Source organism: Acomys minous (assembly GCF_964271855.1).
Source record: "Acomys minous genome assembly, chromosome: 3".
Taxonomy (NCBI): domain Eukaryota; kingdom Metazoa; phylum Chordata; class Mammalia; order Rodentia; family Muridae; genus Acomys; species Acomys minous.
Window position 1 is genome coordinate 145,251,127 of NC_140485.1, and position 17,368 is coordinate 145,268,494.

Below are 17,368 nucleotides of genomic sequence, written 5' to 3' on the forward strand. Positions count from 1 at the left end.
GTAGAGGCAGATCAGAAGGAAAATTCTACTTTATTGGCAATTGTTCGCCAGCAGCCCAGCTTGTTGATAGCAGTGTCAAGTTGTGAATGACATACAATGTTCTGAACACAGACTCATCTATTCTTCTGAAAAACACATGGTTTATCTTAGGTCTTAAATTTTCTTTCCACATCTCTATTGCTTGTGGTCCCTATTAATTTCACCTCAAAGATCTAAATGCATCATATCTTTGTGGGGCTGGGAGAAGCTTCAAGGTGCGCAACTCCTGCGTCACCCATTGGCTTCTCCAATTTATCCTGGTGATAAAACAAGTTGTTTAAATTGAGTTGGGAACTATCCCAAAGAAGCAACCAAGCTCATTGAGACACAAGAGCGTTTGGCCCACGTACAGCACGTGCTCACAGTTGATCCCAGTGTCCTCTAATGACCCAGTGTTCAGGGACAGTTTTTGTAATCATGCCATTCAGAAAGCTTGGAAGTAGCTCGCCTATACTGAGAAGAAGCAGCAAGAGTCACACTGGGGCCAACAGCTAGGGAAAGGGGTTGGAACTTGGCTTATGTGACGAGAATTACAGGACATGCTTCTCTCTACTGACCCAAACAGCAAGGTAGGAGGAGCTTCTGGTGTGCTGTCTTCTTATCTTGTGTGAGAGCCTTTTACTGCCATCGAGGCTGTTCGAGGTCCCTACTTCATTGCATGTTCTTTTGAACAAGACTAAAATACACACAGGTGTTTCAAAACATTGGGGAAATCGTTTAACATTCCAAGCCTTCCCCCCGCTCCCCCCGCAGTGGGCTAACGGTTTCCTAACGCTAGATCATGTCAGTTACAAAATGCATTCATCCTCCTTTTTTGAAAACAAGTTAAAATATATTTATTTCAGTTGGGTGGTGGTGGTGCACACCTTCGATCCCAGCACTTGGGAGGCAGAGGCAGATGGATTGATGTGAGTTCAAGACCAGCCTGGTCCTCAAAGTGAGTCCAGGACAGTCAAGGCTACACAAAGAGGCCTTGTCTTGAAAAACCAATATATATATTTCTATTTTATGTACATGAGCGTTTGCCCGCATATATGTATGTGCACCATGCATGGTGTCCGTGGAGGCCAGGGGAGGGGCCTGAATCTCCTGGAACTGTAGTTACAGATGATTGGGAGCCACCATGTGGGTGCTGGGAACTGAACCCAAAGTCTCTCTAAGGGCTCAAAAGTTTTGAAATCATTGAACTGTCTCTCCAGACTACTCTTGCTTATGTTTTGAATGTGGAGTACTCAGGGATAAAATAGAAAAAAAAAAAAAAAAAAAAAAAAAAACCAACCAAACAAAACAAAAAACCAAAAAAACCCAAAAAACAAAAACCCAAAAAAAACCTGTTGTTTCTTTGGACAAATGGTCTTCACACATTAGTTTTTGTTGAATGGAAATGATATAATGTCCTGAGGTGAGTGTTAGATTCCTCAACAGTGAGGTCCTGTGTAGCTGTGGGGAAGACCTGATGGGCAACAGGGCAAGAGAAATGAAAAGCCTATGGTCAAAAAATCTGGCATCAGGTGGAGAACACACTCTGATGGAGACACAGCCTGGACACTCAATCCATTTGTTCTATATGGTTGAAGGAGGTGGTGGGTTTGCTCATCTTAGTGGCGGCTCTCTGTAGGGGAGCAGACTCAGGCTGCAGTCTCTGGGAGGAGGGAGCTGTGGTTCGCACTCCCTGCATACAGTCACCATCCACACTAGGATCAAGGGCAGGCCTGCCTTGCCGTACCCATGGGTCTGAGGTGTGGATGTCCTTGGCATGGCCGTGATCAGGAGTGTTCTCACAGGGCGCACTTGCTCCCTTCCCTCTGTTGAATGCTAAGCAAGAGATACTTAAAACTGTTTTTGAATGGATGAAAGTTAAAAATCCATCCCACACAAGTCTAGTTCTGTACCCTGTGCGACTTATTTAGGTAGTTATTTGAAGAAATGGAGTCACCCACTCAATGATGAGAGACACATCAGCTGTCTCTGAGAGCTGACACATTTTTTCTGAACATATACTCTAGAAGATACATTTTTTTTTCTGTTGTTAATTCCAGGAAGACAGGATGTCAGTCTTGTATACTCCTAAGTAGCCTGAAACAGTATCAAACAAATGGTCTTTACAGGTTAGTTTTTGTTAGGTTGAGTTGAAAGGCTGTCCTGAGGTGAGCGTTTGAAGGGATTTGTACTTGTTATCTAGTCTAGAATATTACACAGTTGCTTTCTGTGATACAGAGAGTGTGGGTATGTCATGGGCAAATGTTAAGCCAGAGTATATACTTATATTGCTATTTGTAGGAGGCCCTTTAAAAAATATTTATTTAAATTTTAATTTATGTGCATTGGTGTGAGGGTGTCAGATCTTGGAGTTACAGACAGTTGTGACTGCCATGTGGATACTGGGAATTGAACCAAGGTCCTTTGAAAGAGCAGACAGTACTTTTAACCACTGAACCATTTCTCCAGCCCAAGGGACGCCCTTTTTTCAACTGAGATATTCCCTTATTTACAGTAAGAAATCATAGACGGGGCCGTCTTGTTAGATTTATGGTGAGCTAGCGCATCTAAAAGTTTGGTACTAGGTTAAAATAATATGAGATAAAATACAGCATGAATCAATGACTTTTATGCCTGCAGCACATGGCATTTTTGAAGACATCCCAAAATATCTGTAATCCTGTGCAACTTACTGCAGTCTGGCCTTGATACACATCTCCCCTCCTCTCAAGAGGTGACGTTTACTGTGCATTCCCTTGAATTTGGATGAGCCAGAAGGAGATAGTGGGAATGAAAACACTCTGATCTTCCGGCGTGCTCGTTAACCGTGCTTGTATTTTCCACGGTCATTAAGAAGCTGTTCCTGTCCTATGATTACTTTTGCCATGCTATCTCCAGCGCCAACATGCTATGAAAAACCAAAGTCACACAGGAAAACCTTTTGTCAACTTGATGCAAGCTGAAGTCATTTTGGAAGAGGAAACTTCAGTTGAGAAAATATCTACTCTAGATTGGCCTGTAGGCAAGAGTGTAGGCCATTTTCCTGATTAATGATCGATGTAGGAGGGCCCAGCCCACTGAGGGCAGTGCCACCCCTGGGCCCACAGTCAGAGCAAATCAGAGAGAGCAGGCTAGTAAGCAGCGCCCGGCCATGGCCTCTGCTTCGGTTTTACCTCCATGTTCCTGCCTTGGCTTTGCTGCGCTGACTACTCTCAATGACGAACTGCGATTTCAGTAAGAGTTACAAGCGTTTCTTCCCCAAGTTGCTTTTAGTCTGGAGTTTTATCCTATCAACAAAACCCTCACTAATACGAGAGGGCACTCAATCTCACAGCCCCGGCTGATCTTCCAGAGGGAGCTTCCATGATTGTGAGCCTTCTGAATGGACTATCTTGGATGTCTAGCTCAACCGAGGCTTGCAGTCACTGACACCCTACCTCTGCACGAATTCACCCCCGGAACAAGCAGTCGGCTGAGGCCATCCAGTGTACAGACCATGAACGTAAGTGCTTTGCTTTATTGAAATTGTTGCTATGTATTATAAAGATGAATTACACTTGGTATATAAAATATTTCAGTTTAAAACATTTCAAAATTGGGCACCGAGAACTGAAATAATATTAATTTTTCCTGCTATAAGCTCTTCTAGGTAAGGAATTAGGGGCTTTCAGCATTGGACCCCAGTATTCAGTCACTGTTAAATATGTAACTTCCCTCCATATTATACCCTATACCTATTTTCTTAGTCGGTGAAATCCTTACTTAGCTATAGTTAGCTGATGTATGAATTGAATTAGTAATCTCCCCTGTTATTGCCAATGGGCACGATTCTGATGTTCTTGAAAAAAGTTCCAGCAGGTGTTTTTGAAGTGATTAATAACCCTGACCCACATAAGGCTTTAGTATTATTTTGAATATAATAACGCTTCTATACTGGTGTTACACACAAAACAGTCTAGCTAGTCTTTAGGGTTGTTTGTTTGTTTGAGACAGGATTTCTCTGTGAAGCATTTGTTGTCCTGGACTCACTTTGTAGACGAGGCTGGCCTTGAACTCTAAGAGATTCACCTGCCTCTGCCTCCCTAAGTGCTTGGGATTACAGCTGTGCACCACCACACCTGACTTAGTTTTATTTTAACTATTTTTTTTCTTTCTTTCTTTTTTTTTTAGATTGCAATATAATCACACCATCCCCTCTCCTTTTCCTTTCACTGCCTCCAAATCTGGCTCAGGGGATCATTGCAGAGGAGGGCATAGTGATTGTAAGAGCCAGAGGGTCAGTGAGTTTCCTGTAAAATCATGTCTCCCAGGAATGTCAGAAGCTACATCATAAGGCTCACCAGTGTGATGGCATAAACATGAGATGAACAGTGATGACACATAGCATGCTGACATGGGTAGGGGTGTGGGGTGGGAAAGCCTGGGAAGTACCAACCCTACACAAAACCCTAGAGGCAACTAAGGATGGCTGACAGCCGCAGAATTAGTCTCCCCTGTGGAAAAGCACAGCAGTTGCTTATGAATTACTGAGTGGCCAGCCCTGAAAACACACAGAGTTTCACTGCGCAGACTGACCAGGTTGTACTTACGTATTTAGTCTTTCATTTTTGGCACCACTGATTTGTAAAACAGGATGATGACGATGATGTTCTTTTATTATATCCTGCTGGGGCAGCTTTGTGCACTGTAGGCAAACACTCCACCAGCAGAGTAGCTCACGTTACAAATAATAACCAAAACGTCTCTGATGGACAAGACTGTAGGAAGAATGCTTGCTTTTCTATGGCAAAAAATCCTTGAAAATTTCATCTGAAAGCTGGGAGATGTCTCTGTGTGTGTTGCGCTGTTTTATGCGGCTTACACTGAACCTTGTTCTACAAAGGGGATCCACGAGACGGAAAATCAGCTGTGAGTGGGAGAAGAAAGGACTTGCAGAGCCTTAGCAGGAGTGACACCCTAGCAGCTCCCAGGCTCGATTTCCTGTCTTTCAGCTTTTGCCTTCTTGCCCTTAGATTGCATGAGGTACCTTCTACAACAGAGCAATAAGTTTCTCCTGTCCACCCCGAGGCTGGAGACAATAGTTCATGCCAGACTTACTGAAACCAAACAATCTTGGCTCGTTGTCAGACTCCCTGGTGCCTAGGAGATATATAATCAGTTTTAAAAGAAAACATTTCAGCGGATTAAGTGTTCTTGCTTTTGTTTTTTTGTTTTTTTAAAAAGATTTCTTTATTATGTATACGGTGCTCTGCCTGCATGTACACCTCCAGGCCAGAAGAGGGCATCACAGCACATTACAGATGATTGTGACCCACCATGCGGATGCTGGGGATTGAACTCAGGACTTCTGGAAGAGCAGCCCTTAACCTCTGAGCCATCTCTCCAGCCCAACAAGTGGTTCTGTCACAACTCTGATCTTGGAAACCTCGAGCAGTCCGTGCACCTTGGAATTTTAAATTCAGAATATTCATTGTTTATAGGTTTCTTCAGTTATGCCTCCGTTACCTCTCTATCCAGACACCTTTTATATACCATCTTCCCTTTAATGAGCTTTTTAGTCTTTTTAACATTTTTTATTTGTTGTGTTTTCATTGAATGTGTGTGCACGCAAGTTCTCATAACTTCTCCACTCTCACCGCTCACATTTGAAAAAAAAATATTTTTTTTTGAGATAGGGTTTCTCTGTGTAGCCCAGGCTGTCCTGAAACTTGCTCTGTAGACCAGGCTGGCTTTGAACTCACAAAAGTCTACTTGCCTATGCCTCCTGAGTGCTGGGATTAAAGGCATGTACCATCTCCATCTGGCTAAAAAACATATTATTTTAAAGATTTACTTTTAAAAAAGTGTGTATGCGTTTGTCTGTACGAGGCTATGTCATGTATGTGTGGATGCCCACGGAGGACAGATGAGGGCGTCAGATCCCCTGGGGCTACACTTATAGACAGGTGGTATCTGACTAGTATACGTGCTGGGAACTGAGCCTGGATCCTTAGAAAAACAAGAAGCACTCTTAAGTGCCAAGCTATCTCTTCAGCTTCTGGAAGAGACATTAACATCAGAGGGAAAGGATTTTGCTTGGTCAGGCCAGCCTGCATCTCATAGCCTTCTACAGATGACCTTTTCTGTTTCTTCTCTGAGAAGATGAAAATATTATCGTTGGCCTAGTTTGTACAATTAGAAGGGTCTAGACCTAAGGATTAGCTTTGCTTTGTGTGTGAGACACCAAGTAACTCTATCTATCACCACCCAGTCTAAGGAAAACACTCGAGGAAGTCTTTACAAGCTTCTCCACTGCGACTCTGGTTTGCTGAATTGTACAAACGCACGGGCTACTATCTCTTTAGCAATGAGTTCACCAGGGCTCTCCGTGTCTTCAGACCATTCCTGATCCCCAAAGACCAATCCAGGGCGAATGGTTGCTCAAAAGATAGTGTTCCTGTTTTAGTGAGAGCCTCAGCAGATTGGTGATGACACTCTGGGTGCAGCTGCAGTGAGGCGGGGCAGAAGGTCCTTGGTGTGCCTGCTTTTGGCTTGACTTCAGGTGCTTTCCTGGAAGCTGTGATGTAATTGTCTCCTTTCAGGATGTCCAAACTTTCTCCAGAGCTTTGGCCCAATCCTAAGTTCTTGAATCTTCATGGGGACTTAAAACTAAATCTAGTTCTATGGATCAGCCAGGGGCCTGCCTGTTCCCCAAGGTGGACATACGCACAATCCACCTCAGGTGCAGTTTTAAGCAGGGTATGGACTGGTAACCAGTCAAGCGCTGTGCTAAGAAATTTAGATTAAGTAGTAGATTTACTTCTCACAGGGAATGTTTGAGGTGTGATGTTAGAATCCTTAATAGAAAGATGAGAAAACAGAAGTCTAGATATGATTTAGAATGCATAATGAGGCACAGTGAGTAAAGGGAGTAGATGTAAGCTTAAAACTCAACAGCCCCCCAGCCCGTAATCTTGACCACGGTGACACGCTGCCTCCTGAGTAGACTATTACAAGGACCCCTTAACGGCCCTGCAGCTCCAAGCACCCAGTTTTGATCTGTAAACGTCTCCTACCTGTTGCTGCTGTTCCCTCTTTCTTAGGCACCCTTTGACATCTTCTCTGAACTCCATAACTTTCCAATTCGGCTGGAGCTAATGATCGTGTATTTGTAGGATCCCAACTTATTTCAGTGTCCTCCCCATCCCTGCCAAGAAAGGAAGAATGTGATGTTCACAAGGTACAGGCTTGGTCTTTCTTGAACTCAGAGCAAGTCAATCCGCACTTCTCCCGTCATTCTCCACAACACTGGTAAACAATGAGACGCTAACAGCAAAATTTCCCTACATGGGTGTTACACTGTTGGCTGAAACGTTCCTAGACCTCTGAGTTACGTTTTACTGCTGTGAAAAGACACTACAAAGAAGGCAACTTATAGAGGTTATTGGGGCCTCGCTTACGGCTCCATGGGCAACGTGTCAGGGTGTATGGTGATGGACAGACGACAGACAGACATGGTGCTGGAGCAGTAGCTGAAACATCACATGCAAGAGGCAGAGAGAGCAAGAGAATGAGAATGGCTTTTTAAACCTCAAAGCCCACTCCCAGGGACACACCCACCCAGGGACACACCCACCCAGGGACACACCCACCCAGGGACACACCCACCCAGGGACACAATGCTCTCTAAGCAGTTCCACCAGGTGAGGACCAAGGACACAAACATATAAGCCTATGGGGACAGGGCGGTGGCATTTTTACTCATACCATCAGTTTCTTTTTGGTGTGTGGTGTTTGCAGTGTTCTGTTGATGTGTGTGTACATGCACATAATGGCCAGAGGTCAGCAATGGGTGTCACTCTCTGTGGCCTGCTTGCTTAATTTTTGAGATAGCATCTTTCACTAAACACGGAGCTCACCAGCTCAGTTCAGAGCTCATCCTGGCTTTATGTGCCCAGACCTGGAACCACCAGCCTGTGCTACTTACTACATCTGGGTCTGAGTCTGGGTCCTCAGCATCATGTGGCAAACACTTGACTATCGTCTCACGGCTTTTTTTAAAATTAATTAATTTATATTTTCAAGATAGGGTTTCTCTGTGTAGCCTTGGCTGTCCTGGACTCCCTTTGTAGACCAAGTTGGCCTCGAACTCACAGTGATCCACCTGCCTCTGCCTCCTGAGTGCTGGGATTAAAGGCGTGTGCCACCACGCCTGGCCTTCCTCTCAGACCTTGAAACAGTCCTAGTTGTGAAGACTGCTTCTTTATGGCAGGTGCATTTGCACTTCTCAAATTCATTTGTGATTTAGTCTGATCTATCTGATCTGGTTACAGAATCCATTTTTTTAAAAATATTTGAGGTGTTTTCATTTTTGAACTAAAAAATTAGACCATAAATATATCACTTATAAAAAAAAATCAATCAGGGATGAAGAGACAGATCACAAACATAAAGAAAGAACCTTCAATTAGGAAACCCTGCCCTACTTGTGTTTTCTTCTGATGGGAGTTTGGTAGAACTACCTCAATAAGTTCTAGTTAACAGAACCAACTTGCTCAGTTAATTTGACATCATTCCAATGAAAGTAAAGTGAGATCTGGCTGTGTGCAGTGTGTCCTTCTGGCCCTGGTTGCGGCCACTATGTTATCTAGTGGACAGTGTAGAATTTCTTACTAGAGGTTCTCTGGGAGTGAATTTTAAAAAAATTGAATTGACTTCCCTTTAGAAGACATACAGAAAATGGAAGTAGAAATAGAATATTTTTTTTACAGTTTTGTATATCTTAAAATTTTTTAAATTAAATATTTTTGTTTTTTACATATACATTTATATTATTATACACATAGATATAGTGAACTACCTACAGCAAGAAGAATCATGAAACAATCAGGAATTATATAAATGTTACATTCTTAGTGTTTTGGCTATTTGTATTTGGCAGCCTTGAAGAAAATAATCTTTCCTATGTTGGTGCATCTAAAATTCTGAATGTAAATCAATATCATATCTCATCATTATCAGCTTAAAACATCTAACTAGACCTAAAACCATCTTAATCCCTGAACAACTAAGATTAATTGTAAAACTAAACTATCTGGTCTTCAACCCCATGAGAGACTTGAGAAGTAATAAAATTAATTACCTGAGTATACAGGGGGTGCAGGTTAGCAGCTTCCCAAATGAGAAGATGACAGAGACAGTTTGCTACCTGAAGAGTCACCCAAAACTCTCTATAACTTTGGAGCATCATCTTCAGCCTTCTGGTCCAATATATCTGACAGACATATTTGTGAGGCAGGAACTATTGAGGACTTGCTTACCCTGTCTTGGCAGAGTTTGGCTGTTGACTCTGCCTGCTTCCAAGCTTGCCCTTTTTTAGGCAGAATTCTGTCTGTGGTAGAAACAAGGATATTTTGCCCAGTGGCTTGTTTGCCACATTTGAAGCCATTTCTATAAGGAGGGTCTTTGATGATCATCATCTTCTTTGAGGTAGGCTGGGTGCTGCCAGGAGTTAACTTGTCTCATTGTCAATGAATCTTTAAAAATAATAAAAACATTTTAAAATGCCATATTATGTAGGTCTCTGAGGTTTTTGAAGACCTTATGTCACTATTTTACCTTAGCTTTTTATAGAATGATATCTATCTGTTACACCTAAGATGTACAATCTTGTGATAAAAATAGACTAGTAATTGATATGACCATGATTTGATCAACTAACAATTAACCAACTTACATAACTTTCTTATCCTAAACAGCCTGCAATAGCACTTTCTAAGTATTGGAAGTAAACCTTGTATTATAATTGAGTTATATGGGTACAATACCACATATTGGAGTAGAAATATATATATATATATATATATATATATATATATATATATATATATATAATGTGTGTGAAGAATAATCTTACATTTGAATTATAGACCACTGATTCTAAAATTAAACTTATTTTGCATCTATATACAAAATTCTATACCAGTGAATTAAAAATAACCTTGTGAGTCACAATTAAGGTATTAAGTTGAGGAGTAGATTCACTAATCTACCTTTTGTTCTATCTTCCCTATATATTTCTGTATTCCCCCTTCTTTCTTTTCAACCCCTATCTCCAAACCTAAGAATGGAAGATAAAGGAAAAGAGAGACATCCCTGAGTGCAACCTTGCTTTCTCTCTAAGTAAGACCAATAATAACCTATAACCAATTCCCATCGAAAACAACCCTCTATAGCCCAAGAAAGCAACCAAAAACCTACCTGACCCCCCTTAAAGGAAATGGGGCATCATTCTCTTAAGGGTTCTTCCAACTGATTTGGGACAAATAATACTTTTGTTTGGGCCCAAATAAAATTGGGGAAATGGTTAAACAAGCTAGGATTATCATCTGTGGTCCAGTTTCTAAATGTTGAGAAATTCCAGGCTTAAATAGAGTGTGTGGGACAGTCTGATATGGTGGACCAATTGGGATTGGAAGCTGTCTTTGAAGGTCTGCTGGGAGCTGTCCTGTTTGGATGAAGAACAGCCACTGAAGCACTGGTGCTGGAACACGAAAGATGCAGGATGTCAGTGTCCAGCATGCTGAGAGGAATGAATCCCGTCAGGTCTGATCCAATGTCAGTGTCCAGTTCTTTTGTTCTGAAAACATATAATTTCTCCCAAGCATTATACAGTCCCAAGGTTATAAGTGTATAAGGTGTGCATGATGCACAGAACAATTAAGGCTGGTTCTCTGCTCTTTGTATGAGCAAGAAAAAAAAAAAAGACATCTGCAAATCTTCATTCATGCCATATAAAGAGTGGCATCTAATGGTTCTGCAGCCAACAAGAAGCATTTAGACATTCGTGTCTCAGCCAGTCTCAGAGCTGTTCCCATATAGTGGGATTAACACTATAAGTTACCTGAGTGTTCTGCAGTTTAAATTCCTCACATCCCGATTGTGTCCCCCTTCCTCATCCCTCCTGATCCTCCCTCTCTCCGTCATCCCCTCTTCCTTCCTTAGTCCTCAGAAAGAAGAGCCCTCCTTCCCTAACATCTGACCTCAGCCTATCAAGTCTCATCTGTACTACCTGTAACCTCTTCCTCTGTAACCTAGCAAGGCTGCCCTGCCAAGGAGAAGTGATCAAAGTTCGCTGGCAAAGTCCATGGCTGAAGTAGTCCCTACTCTCCACATTGTGAGACCCACAAGGAGACTGTGCTACCACATCTGGTCCGTGGTTGATGTATCAGTCTCTGTACTGTAGTGTAGTTATCTGGTGTTATTTGGTTAATATCCGCTTATAAGTGAGTATATACCATGCGTGTCTTTCTGAGTCTGGGTTACCTCACTCAGGATGGTCATTTCTAGTTCCACCCATTTGCCTGCAAATTTCAAGATTTCCTTGTTTTTAATAGCTGAATAGTATTCTATTGTATAAATGTACCAAAGTTTCTTTACCCATTCTTCAGTTGAGGGACATCTAGATTGTTTCCAGATTCTAGTTATTATGAATAAAGCTGCTATGGAACATATTTGACCAAATGTCCTTGTTGTATGGTGGAGCATCTTTCAGGTATATGCCCAGGAGTGGTATGGCTGGGTCTTGAGGTAGAATTATTCCTAATTTCCTGAGAAAGCACCAGATTGATTTCCAAAGTGGTTGTACAAGTTTGCACTCCCACTAACAATGAAGGAGTGTTCCTCTTTCTCCACATCCTTCCCAGCATGTGCTGTCACCTGAGTTTTTTTTTTAATATTTAATTTTATTTAATTGATTCAGATTACAACTCAATTGTTCTCCCATCACTTGTATTCCTCTCTCCCTCATTCTTTTACCTTATTCCCCTCTCCTAGGTCTATGACCGAGGGGACCTCTTCCCGCACTATATGGTCATAGGCTATCAAGTCTCATCAAGGCCCCATCAGGCCTCCCCACCAAGGGGAAGTGGTTAAATATGGGGCATCAGAGTTCATGTCAGAGTCAGTCCCTGTTCTCCACACAACTGTGGAGAATGTCCTGTTCATTAGCTAGATCAGAGTAGGGGTTTGATGTTTACTACTTGTATTGTCTGTGGTTAGTGTAATAGTTTGAGCAGAGCCCCCTGGGCCCTGATCCACCCGTCATGATGTTCTTTTTGGAGGTTTCTAGGACCCTCTGGATCCTTCTATGTCCCCATCTCCTATATTTCTCTTACCAAGAGTCCCAGTAGGATGTCCTCACATCTATCCTAGTCTCCTAGTAAGTGAAGACTTTCGTGGGACGTGCCTTTTGGGCTCGTGTCCAATTATAAGTGCATACATACCATGTGAGTCTTTCTGCTTCTGGGTTAACTCACCCAGTATGATCATTTCTAGTCCTATCCATTTGTCAACAAATTTTGGGACTTCCTTGTTTTTAATAGCTGAGTAGTATTCCACAGTCACCTGAGTTTTTGATCTTAGCCATTCGGATAGATGTAAAATGGAATCTCAGAGTCATTTTGATTTGCATTTCCATGATGTCTAAGGACGTTGAGCATTTCTTTAAGTGTGTCTCAGCCATTCAATATTCCTCTGTTGAGAATTCTCTGTCTAGCTCTATACCCCACTTTTAATTGGGTTATATAGTTTGGTGGTGTTTAATCTCTTGAGTTCTTTATATATTTTTGATATTAGCCCTTTGTCCAATGTCGGGTTGGTGAAGATATTTTCCCAGTCTGTAGGCTGTCATTTTGTTCTGTTGACAGTCTCGTTTGCCTTGCAGAAGCTTTTCAGTTTCATAAGGTCCCATTTATTAATGGTTGATATTAAGGCCTGAGCTGTTGGTGTTCAGGAATTTGTCTCCTGCGGCAATAAGACTCTTCCCCACTTTCTTTTCTAACAGATTTAGTGTGTCTGGTTTTATGTTGAGGTCTTTAATCCATTTGGACTTCAGTTTTGTGCAGGGTGATAGATATTGATCTATTTGCATTTTCCTTCATGTAGACATCCAGTTAGACCAGCACCATTTGTTGAAGATGCTGTCTTTTTTTCCCCCATTGTATGGATTTGGCTTCTTTGTCAAAAGTCAAGTCTCCATAAGTGTGTGGTTTTTTTTTTTTTTTTCTGGTTTTTATATTCGATTCCATTGATCAGCCAGCCTATTTCTATGCCAGTACCATGCTGTTTTTATTACTGTTGCTCTATAGTACAGCTTTAGATCAGATATGGAGATTCTTCCAGAAGATCTTTTATTTTTCAGGAATGTTTTTAGCTGTTCTGGGTTTTTTGTTTTTCCATATGAAGTTGAGAATTGATCTTTCAAGGTCAGTAAAGAATTGTGTGGGTATTTTGATGGGAATTGCCTTGAATCTGTAGATTGCTTTTGGTACGATGGCTCCTGATCCATGAGCATGGGAGATCTTTCCATCTTCTGAAATCTTCTTCTAATTCTTTCTTCAGACATTTGAAGTTTTTTTTTCATACATGCCTTTCACTTTATTGGTTAGAGTTACACCAAGATACTTTATATTGTTTGTGGCTATTGTGAAAGGTGTAGTTTCCCTAACTTCTTTCTCAGCCTGTTTGTTATTTGTATAAAGGAGGGCTACTGATTTTTTTGAGTTGATTTTATATCCAGCTACTTTGCTGAAGGTGTTTATCATCTGTAGGAGTTCCTTTTTAGAATTTTGGGAGTCACTTACATATACTATCATATCATCCACGAATACTGATAATTTGCTTTCCTCCTTTCCAATTTGTATCCCCTTGATCTCCTTTAGTTGTGTTATTGCTCTACCTTAAGACTTCAAGTACTGCATTGAAGAAATGCAAAGAGAGTGGGCAGCCTTGTTTTGTCCCTCAATTCAGTGGAATTGATTTAAGTTTCCTTTTAGCTTGATGTTGGCTGTAGGCTTGCTGTATATTGCCTTTATTATGCTTAGGTATGTGCCTTGTATCCCTGCTCTCTCCAGGACTTTTAACATGAATGGATGTTAGATTTTGTCAAATGCTTTTCAGCATCTAAGGAGATGATCGTGTGGTTTTTTTTTCTTTCAGTTTGTTGATATGATGAATTACATTGATGGATTTCCATATTTTGAACTACCCTTGCCTGCCTAGAATGAAGCCACCTTTGTCATGGTGAGTGATAGTTTTGATGTGTTCTTGAATTCGGTTTGCAAGTATTTTATTGAGTATTTTTGCATCAATGTTCATAAAAGAAATTGGTCTGAAATTCCCTTTCTTTGTTGAGTTTAGGTATGAAGGTGACTGTAGACTCATAGAATGAGTTTGGTAATATTCCTTGTGATTCTATTTTGCAGAATAGTTTGAAGAGAATTGCTATTAGCTCTTCTCTGAAGGTCTGGTGGAATTCTGTGCTCAATCCAGCTGGTCCTGGGCTTTTATTTGTTGTTGTTGGGAGATTTTGATGACTGCCTCTATTTCCTTTGGTATGATAGGACTATTCAGTTTGTTTACCTGATTTGGATTCAGTTTTGGTAGTTGGTAGCTATCAAGAAAATTGTCCATTTCATTTAGGTTTTCAAATTTTGTGGCATATAGGCTTTTGAAGTAAGACCTGATGATTCTTTGGATTTCTTCAAGTGTCTGTCATTATGTCTACTTTTTCATTTCTGATTTTGTTGATTTGAATACTCTCCCTCTGTCTTTTAGTTAGTTTGGCTAAAGGTTTGTCAATCTTGTTGATTTTCTCAAAGAACCAGCTCTTGGTTTTGTTAATTCTTTATATTGTTTTCTTTGTTTCCTATTTATTGATTTCTGCCCTGAGTTTGATGATTACCAGCAGTCTACTCCTCTTGGGTGTGTCTGCTTCTTTTTGTTCTAGAGCTTTCAGGTGTGCTGTTAAGTAGCTAGTATGTGGTATGTGATCTCTCCAGGTTCTTTATAAAGGCGCTTAGTGTTATGAACTTTTCTGTTAGCACTGCTTTCATTGTGTCCCATACGTTTTGGGTATGTTGTGCCTTTAGTTTCATTAAATTTTAGGAATTATTTAGTTTCTCTTTTTATTTTGTCCCTTACCCAGATGTCATTGAGTAGGAGATTGTTCAGCTTCCATGAGTTTGTAGGCTTTTGGTTGGTTGTTTTGTTGTTGAGTTCTAGTTTTAATTCATGGTGGCCTGATAAGATGCAAGGGATTATTTCAATTTTCTTGTATCTGTTGAGGTTTGCTTTGTGACCAAGTATGTGGTCAGTTTTGGAGAAGGTTCCATGAGGTGCTGAAAAGAAGGTGTATTCTTTTGTGTTTGGGTGAAATGTTCTGTAGAGATCAGTTAGGTCCATTTGTTTCATGATGTCTTAGTTTCCTTGTTTCTTAGTTTCTGTCTTGATGATTTGTCTATTGGAGAGAGAAGGGTGTTGAAGTCTCTCACTATTAATGTGTCAGGTTCAATGTGTGATTTAAGCTTTAGTAATTTTTCTTTTATGAGTGTGGGTGCTCCTGCATTTGGGGCATAAGTGTTCAGAATTGAGATATAATTTTGGTGTATTTTTCCTTTGATGAGGATGAAGTGACCTTTCCCATCTTTTTTGATTAGTTTTTGTTGAAACTCTATTTTATTTTATTGTTTTTTAAAAATAACTTATTTTATTTGCATTGGTGTTTGCCCACATGTACGTCTGTGAAAGGGTGTCAGCTTCGCTGGAACTGGAGTTACAGACAGTTGTGAGCTGCCACATGGGTGCTGGGAACTGAACTCAAGACCTCTGGAAGAGCAGCCAGTGCTCCTAACTGATGAGCCATCTCTCCAGACCATTTTATTAGACACTAGAATGGCTACTCCAGCTTGCTTTTTTGGTTCATTTGCTTTGAATACAGTTTTCCAGCCCTTTACTCTGAGACAGTGTCTGTCTTTGTTGCTGAGGTGTGTTTCTTGTATGCAGCAGAGTGATGGGTCCTGTTTTCACACCCATTCTGTCAGCCTGTGTCTTTTTACTGGGGAGTTGAGGCCATTGATGTTAAGAGACATTAATGACAAGTTTCTGTTAGTTCCTTTTATTTTGATGTTGGTGGTGGTAGTGTGTGTTTTTCTTTTCTTTTGGATTTGTGGATGTGGAACTATTTATTTCCTGTGTTTTCCTGGTTATAGTTAGCCTCCTTGAGTTGGAGGTTTCCTTCTAGTACCTTCTGTGGGGCTGGATTTGTGGTGAGGTACTGATTAAACTTGGTTTTGTCATGGAATCTGTTGTTTTCTCCATCTATGGTAATTGAAAGTTTTGCTGGGTGCAGTAGCCTAGTGTTTGCCTCAGTTTATGTTTTATTTGTTCCTTCTAATTCCCTCTTTACGTCTTGAATAGTCTCGTTCCTCTTTTTCTCCTGTTTGATTGAATTTTCCTGTAATTCTTTATAGGATTTATTCAATTCCTTCATCTGTTTAAAGTATTTTCCTGTGTGTCTTTGTATGATTTATTTTCCTCTTTCAAGGCTTCTACTATTTTCATCACCTCAGACTTAAAGTCTTCTCCTTGTACTTTGTGGGTGTTCACATCTCCAGGGTTTGGTGTGGTGGGATCACTGGTTTCCACTGGTGTTATGTGGTCTGAGTTTTGTTGCTACTCTTCTTGCATTGGCCTCGAGACATCTGGCTGTCTTCTGGTGTTAGCAGGCCTAGAGGTTCCTCCAATCAGGTCACTGTCTGTGTTCCATGTGGGTCGGGCAGGTTGGGAGCAAGTAAAGAGAGCTCCAAGCCCAAGGTTGTTTGCTAGGGCTCCCCAGAGGCCTCCTCAGGTTGTTGGACAGTGGGTGTTAGAGCCTCTACCCAGCTCAGCTCAGCTGGGTTCCCTGACTGTATCCTACTTGGGTCAGGCAGGAGAGGTGTGGGCTGATAGGTTTCCAAGCCCAAAGCTGCTCATGTGCACTACAGTTCTTTTTGAGATGCCTATCTGCTCCGTATCCCAGATGGACCAGGCTGGTCAGCAGCTGGGGTGGGCTGGGAACCAGAGCCCAAAGCTGCTGGGGTGTTCCACAGACCTTGAGATGACATGGCTCTGCTTATCTGCTCTGTGTCCTAGTTGAGCTAGGACAGTAAGCTGCTGGCTGGAGGTGAGAGATCACAGGCCAAAGCTGCTCATGGAATGCCAGCTAATGTGGAGTGTGGCCTGCACGGGTCTCTGCTCAGCCTGTCTGCTCTGTGTCCTAGCTGAGTCAGAGCAGCATGCTTAAGGTGGGCTGGCAGAGACAGGCCCAGGCCAGAAGCTGCTCACAGGATGGCAGCTAATGCGGATTGTGGCTGGTGCCTGGATTCAGCTCTGCCTTGTCTGCTCTGTGTCACTGATGGTCCAGGCTGGTAAGTGGCTAGAAGACTATGGGAGCCTAAAGCTGCTTGGATGCTCCACAGGCCTTTTTGAAATGGCAGGGCTCTGCCTATCTGCTCTGTGACCCAGCTGAACTACGCCCTTCAGCAGCTTAGGG